The following is an 8013-nucleotide window of genomic DNA, read 5'->3' as shown; positions in this document are numbered from 1 at the left end:
AAAGGAACAGTAGTTATAATGGGTGACTTCAATCTACATATAGATTTGGTGAACCAAATTGGTAAGGGTGCTGAGGAAGAGGATTTCTTGGAATGTATGCGGGATGGTTTTCTGAACCAACATGTCGAGAAACCAACTAGAGAGCAGGCCATTCTAGATTGGGTATTGAGCAATGAGGAAGGGTTAGTTAGCAATCTTGTCGTGCGAGGCCCCTTGGGTAAGAGTGACCATAATCTGGTGGGTTTCTTCATTAAGATGGAGAGTGACATAGTTAATTCAGAAACAAAGGTTCTAAATTTAAAGGGTATCTTTGAAGGTATGAGACGTGAATTAGCTAAGATAGACTGGCAAATGATACTTAAAGGGTTGACGGTGGATATGCAATGGCAAGCATTTAAAGATCGCATGGATGAACTACAACAATTGTTCATCCCAGTTTGGCAAAAGAATAAACCAGGGAAGGTAGTGCACCCGTGGCTGACAAGGGAAATTAGGGGATAGTATCAAGACCAAAGAAGAAACATATAAATTAGCAAAAAAAAAGCAGCACACCTCAGGACTGGGAGAAATTCAGAGACCAGCAGAGGAGGACAAAGGGCTTAATTAGGAGAGGGAAAAAAGATTATGAGAGAAAGCTGGCAGGGAACATAAAAACTGACTGTAAAAGCTTTTATAGATACGTGAAAAGAAAAAAGATTGGTCAAGACAAATGTAGGTCCTTTACAGTCAGAAACAGGTGAATTGATCATAGGGAGCAAAGACATGGCAGACCAATTGAATAACTACTTTGGTTCTGTCTTCACTAAGGAGGACATAAATAATCTTCCAGAAATAGTAAGGGACCGAGGGTCTAGTGAGATAGAGGAACTGAGGGAAATACATGTTAGTAGGGAAGTGGTGTTAGATAAATTGAAGGGATTAAAGGCAGATAAATCCCCAGGGCCAGATGGTCTGCATCCCAGAGTGCTCAAGGAAGTAGCCCAAGAAATAGTGGATGCATTAGTGATAATTTTTCAAAACGCCTTAGATTCTGGATTAGTTCCTGACAATTGGAGGGTGGCTAATGTAACCCCACTTTTTAAAAAAGGAGGGAGAGAGAAACCGGGGAATTATAGACCGGTTAGTCTTGACATCGGTGATGGGGAAAATGCTGGAGTCGGTTATCAAAGATGTGATAACAGCACATTTGGAAAGAGGTGAAATCATCAGACAAAGTCAGCATGCATTTGTGAAAGGAAATTCATGTCTGATGAATCTTATAGAATTTTTTGAAGATGTAACTAGTAGAGTGGATAGGGGAGAGCCAGTGGATGTGGTATATTTAGATTTTCAAAAGGCTTTTGACAAGTTCCCACACAGGAGATTAGTGTGCAAACTTAAAGCACACGGTATTGGGGGTATGGTATTGATGTGGATAGAGAATTGATTGGCAGACAGGAAGCAAAGAGTGGGAGTAAACGGGGCCTTTTCAGAATGGCAGGCAGTGACTAGTGGGGTACCGCAAGGCTCAGTGCTGGGACCCCAGTTGTTTACAATATATATTAATGATTTAGACGAGGGAATTAAATGCAGCATTTCCAAGTTTGCGGATGACACAAAGCTGGGCGGCGGTGTTGGCTGTGAGGAGGATGCTAAGAGGATACAGGGTGACTTGGATAGGTTAGGTGAGTGGGCAAATTCATGGCAGATGCAATTTAATGTGGATAAATGTGAGGTTATCCACTTTGGTTGCAAGAACAGGAAAACAGATTATTATCTGAACAGTGGCTGATTAGGAAAAGGGGAGATGCAACGAGACCTGGGTGTCATTGTACACCAGTCATTGAAGGTGGGCATGCAGGTACAGCAGGCAGTGAAAAAGGCAAATGGTATGTTGGCATTCATAGCAAAAGGATTTGAATACAGGAGCAGGGAGGTTCTACTGCAGTTGTACAAGGCCTTGGTGAGATCACACCTAGAATATTGTGTGCAGTTTTGGTCCCCTAATCTGAGGAAAGACATTCTTGCCATAGAGGGAGTACAGAGGAGGTTCACCAGATTGATTCCTGGGATGGCAGGACTTTCATATGAAGAAAGACTGGATCGACTAGGCTTATACTCACTGGAATTTAGAAGATTGAGTGGGGATCTTATTGAAACGTATAAAATTCTAAAGGGATTGGACAGGCTAGATGCAGAAAGATTGTTTCCGATGTTGGGGAAGTCCAGAACGAGGGGTCACAGTTTAAGGATAAACTTTAGGACCAAGATGAGGAAAAACTTCTTCACACAGAGAGTGGTGAATCTGTGGAATTCTCTGCCACAGGAAACAGTTGAGGCCGGTTCATTGGCCATATTTAAGAGGAAGTTAGATATGGCCCTTGTGGCTAAAGGGATCAGTGGGTATGGAGAGAAAGCAGGTACAGGGTTCTGAGTTGGATGATCAGCCATGATCATACTGAATGGCGGTGCAGGCTCGAAGGGCCGAAGGGCCTACTCCTGCACCTATTTTCTATGTTTCTATGATGGTGGTTTATTAGAATAATTTCTTGGATGGAGTTTGTAGTATTGAAGTGTGATCTCATTAGTATCCTGAATTCTTGAAGCAAGTGTTCCCTACATCTGTGCACCACAGCTCTTGCAATAAAGTTCAATAGTCCATTTGCCTTCATAATATGTAAAATTTGGTTCTTAGGTGTGTGGTTTATTAAAAACTCATTATCTGGGATTTGATAGTCAGGATTGAAGTAATGGTGCTCACTGCTAATCTTGAAAGGTAGTAATATCTGTAGTTGAAATTTTCTCCTCTCTAGCATATTAGTGTCAGTCATCAGTTCATGGAGAATTCTGGCATCTGTCAATAATGACATAATCAGATAAACCTGCAAGTTAAGGCTCTCCACTTGGCCTTAAATCACCTGAATAATAGTAATACCTTCATTAGGGTGCTGTTTATTGACTACAGCTCAGTGTACACTACTATCATACCCTCAGTTCTAATCAACAAGCTCCAAAACCTGGGCTTCTGTATCTCACTGTGCAGCTGGATCCTTGACTTCTTCACTGTGAGACCAGTCTGTGCTGTTAGGAAATAACATCTGCTCCTCACCGACAATCAACACTGGCACACCACAAGGATGAGTGCTCAGCGCACTACTCTTCTCTCTCAAATGACATCTATAAATTTGCTGACAGTGCAACTATTGTTGGCAAAATTTCAGATGGTGATGTGGAGGCATACAGGAAAGAAATAGATCTGCTGTCTGGGTGCTGTCACAACAATAACCTTCCATGGGTGCACCACTAGGGTGTGTGCTCAGCCTCCCGCTCTACTCGCTTTACACTTATAACTGTGGCTATGCACAGCTCCAATGCCTTTTCAAGTTTGCTGACAACAGCACTGTTTCAGGCTAAATCAAAGATGGTGACAAATCAACATAGAGAAGGGGATTGAAAATCTAGATGAGTGGTGCCACAACAACCTCTCACTCAATGTCAACAAGACCAAGGAGCTGATCATTGACTTCAGGAGGAAGAAAGCAGAGGTCAATGACCCAGTACACATTGGAGGATCGGAGATGTGAGCAACTTTAAACTCCTTGGTGTTATCATTTCGGAGGATGTAAGTGCATTTTTGAAGAAAGCACGACAGCGCCTCAACTTGTTTAGGAGTTTGCAAAAATTTGACCTGACATCTAAAGCTTTGACAAACTTCTATAGATGTGTAGTTGAGAGTATATTGACTGGCTGCATCACAGCCTATTATGGAAACACCAATGCCCTTGAATTGAAAATCCTACAAAATGTAGTGGATACAACCCAATCCTTCACTTGTAAAGCCCTCTTCACCATAGGAGAAAGGAAATGACAAGGGGACCCGGGGGAAGTGATAGGCAGGTGAGAAGAGGTAAGAGGCCAGAGCGGGGAATAGGAGAGTGGGAGGGAAAAATTGCCAGAAGAAGAAATCGATGTTCATGCCATCAGTCTGGAGGCTCCTCCACCCTAAGGGTGGGCTTATCTTGGCACAACAGGAGGGCATGGACAGACATATCGAAATGGGAATTGAAATGTTTGGCCACAAGAAGTTTTACTTTTGGTGAATGGAGCAGAGGTGCTCAACAAAGCGGTCCTCTGATATACAGCAGTTCACGCCAATGTAGAAGAGGCCACATCAGAAGCAGTGGACACTATAGATGACCTCAGCAGGTTTGCAGGTGAAGTGTTGCCTCACCTGGAAGGACTGTTTGGGTCTCTGAATTGAGGTGAGGGAGGAGGTGATTGGGCAGGTGTGGCACTTTGGCTGCCTGCAGGGATAAGTGCCAGGAGGGAGATAATTGGGGAGGGACAAGTGGACAAGGGAATCACTATGTGAGCGATCCCTATGGAAAGCAGAAGGGGGAAGGAGGTAAAGATATGTTTGGTGGTAGGATTCTTGAAGTCAAGATGGCTGATGTCTCCAAACCTCAGTATTTTTCCTCTTTCTGCACTACTTATTTAATTTTCATTTTTATATATACTTATTGTAATTTATAGTTTTTATTATTATTGCAATGTACTGCTGCAAAACAAATTTCATCATATATACCAGTGATATTAAACCTGATTCTGATTCTGACAAAACAAAGGGATCCGTAGAATAATAAAGCATCAATCACACTGATAGTTCAATCTAGAGGCCGTCTAGTAGTGAAAGAGATAGAGGAAGAAATACATGGCAAACTTAGGGAAATGTGTAAAAAATGCACTAAAATATTCACTGAGAACTGCTTTACCCTGATATGAATTGGACACAAGAGGTATGTAAAGGAGTTAAGGCATTTGAGTTCTCACAACATATTCAGCACACCTTTCTAACCCTAAATGCAAAAAGACTACCAGGGAAAATCTGCAAACAAATTTCGTAATGGGGAATGAAGCAGAACAATATAAGCGATATAAAAATACAGAACTATGTAATTATGGCCATATTATATAATATTAATGTTAGGGAAGGATATAAGTACAGTATAACAGAAACTATACAGTATTACAGAAAATCAAATTTTGAGAGGCTGAAAATATAATCATATTTATTAATGCTTATTCAGTTTTTGGGCATCACTGACTAGCAGTTATTAACCAGGCATAGAGTAATGATGAGCTGCTATTTTAACGTGTCTAGATCTTCTGGTGAAGTTACTCCAGTTATAAAATTTGGTAAAGACATGCAGGATTATGTATGACTAAGACCACGTATGCCCTACAAAGATCGGAAGATCTCCACAGAAACTGTTGACTCCAACCCCGGCAGGCCTGGATGCCCCCAGGCCGCGAACTCTGCTCTAACACTCCAGAGCAGACTCAAAACACAGACTCCACCACCATCAATGCAGTTTCCAACGACCAAAGTGCAGATTGCGCAACCTCCATCTCGGACTCCGGCATTGACCTCCAGGCTGGGTCTTCATGGGCTGCCGTCTCCCTTTCCCCACCACCACCCCACAATCCTGTCTCTCTCAGGTCCCACCACCAGCTCTTGGGCCCTCGAAGACTCCATCCCCCTCCCACCCCACGGCACCTGAACACTCAAACCTCCCTTCCCCTCAGACACCATCAACCCCCTTCCCCACTCCGATCCCAGCTCTCACCCATGCCGGGTTTTCTCCATCCCCTCTCTGAGGCAGGACTTTCTGTCCTCAGCCAGGACCTCACTATTGTCCCCCTGCACCCACCATGATGCGGTGCTCTTCTTCCGCAGCCTTAGTCTCCGAGCCTATTTCTTTGGCAAGGACTCCCCAGCCCGCATCGACGACCCCTTCTCTGGTCTTCAACACTCCTCCTCTTCCTGGACACCCCGTGCTGCCTGCTCTAGACCTTTTCATTGCCAATTGCTGACGGGACATAGGCCCTCTAGACTTTAACATTCCTCTCTCCTATTCCGGCCTCTTTCCTTCCGAACATTCGGCTCTCCTCTCCCTCTGCACTAACCCTAACCTCACCATCAAACCCGCAGATAAGGGAGATGCAAACTGACCTCTATCCTGCTGAGGTCAAGCGCCAACTCTCAAACACCTCCTCTTACTTACCCCTCGAACAGGACCCCACTAAGAAACACCAGGCCATTGTCTCCTATACCATCACCAACCTTATTGACTCTGGGGCTCTCCCATGCACTGCCACCAACCTCATTGTTACCGCACCCGCACCTCCCGTTTCTACCTCCTACCCAAAATCCACAAACCTACTTGTCCAGATAGATCCATTGTTTCAGCTTGTTCCTGCTCCACGGAACTCATACCTGCATTCCTCGACTCTGTTTTATCCCCCCAGTGCAGTCCCTTCCTCCTACGTCCTTGACACCTCACACGTTCTTGATCTTTTCAAGGATTTCAGGTTTCCTGGCCCCCATCATCTTATTTTTACTATGGATATCCAATCCTTATACACCTCCACCCCACCAGGAAAGCCTCAAAGCTCTCTGTTTCTTTCTGGACACCAACCAGTTCCCCTCCACTACCACTCTCCTCCACCGACTGCAACTTGTCCTCACTCTAAAAAATTTCTCCTTTGGGTCCTCCCACTTCCTTCAAACAAAAGGGGTAGCCATGGGCATTCGCATGGGTTTTAGCTATGCCTGGCTGTTCGTTGACTATGTTGAACAGTATGTTCCAAGCCTACTCTGGTGACCGTCCCGCACTTTTCCTATGCTGCATCGATGACTGCATTGGTGCTGCTTCCTGCATCCGTGCTGAACTCGTCGATTTCATTCACTTTGCCTTCACTTCCACCCAGCCCTCAAATTCACCTGGTCCATTTCCGACATTTCTCGATCTCACTATCTCCGGAGACAGCTTATCCACCGATTTCTATTATAAACCGACAAACTCTCACAGCTACCTGGACTATGCCTCATCCCACCTTGCTACTTGTAAAAATGCCATCCCTTTCTCTCAATTCTTCCGTCTCCACGCCGCATCTGCTCTCAGGATGAGGCTTTTCATTCTAAAATGAAGAAGATGTCCTCCTTTTTCAAAGAAACGAGCTTCCCTTCCTCCACCATCAACACTGCCCTTAACCACATCTCTTCCATTACAGGCACGTCTGCTCTTACCCCATCCTCCCGCCTCGCTACCAGGGATAGGGTTCCTCTTGTCCTCACCCACCATCGCACCAGCCTCCTTGTCCAACACATAATTTTCCGAACCTTCCGCAACCTCCAACAGGATCCCACCACCAAACACATCTATGAAACTATGAAAATGGACAAGGGAGAGCCAGTGGATGTAGTGTACCTGGACTTCCAGAAAGCTTTTGATAAAGTCCCACATAGGAGATTAGTGGGCAAAATTAGGGCACATGGTATTGGGGGCAGAGTACTGACATGGATTGAAAATTGGCTGGCTGACAGGAAACAAAGAGTAGCGATTAACGGGTCCCTTTCAGAAAGGCAGGCTGTGACCAGTGGGGTACCGTAAGGTTCAGTGCTGGGACCGCAGCTGTTTACAATATACATTAATGATTTAGATGAAGGGATTAAAAGTAACATTAGCAAATTTGCTGATGACACAAAGCTGGGTGGCAGTGTGAAATGTCAGGAGGATGTTATGAGAATGCAGGGTGACTTGGACAGGTTGGGTGAGTGGGCAAATGTATGGCAGATGCAGTTTAATGTGGATAAATGTGAGGTTATCCACTTTGGTGGCAAGAACAGGAAGGCAGATTACTATCTAAATGGAGTCAAGTTAGGAAAAGGGGAAGTACAATGAGATCTAGGTGTTCTTGTACATCAGTCAATGAAAGCAAGCATGCAGGTACAGCAGGCAGTGAAGAAAGCTAATGGCATGCTGGCTTTTATAACAAGAGGAATTGAGTATAGGAGTAAAGAGGTCCTTCTGCAGCTGTACAGGGCCCTGGTGAGACCCCACCTAGAGTATTGTGTGCAGTTTTGGTCTCCAAATTTGAGGAAGGACATTCTTGCTATTGAGGGAGTGCAGCGTAGGTTCACAAGGTTAATTCCCGGAATGGCGGGACTGTCATATGTTGAAAGATTGGAGC

This window comes from Hemitrygon akajei, chromosome 13 (assembly GCF_048418815.1).
Source record: "Hemitrygon akajei chromosome 13, sHemAka1.3, whole genome shotgun sequence".
Classification (NCBI taxonomy): domain Eukaryota; kingdom Metazoa; phylum Chordata; class Chondrichthyes; order Myliobatiformes; family Dasyatidae; genus Hemitrygon; species Hemitrygon akajei.
This window is presented reverse-complemented; position numbering follows the sequence as displayed.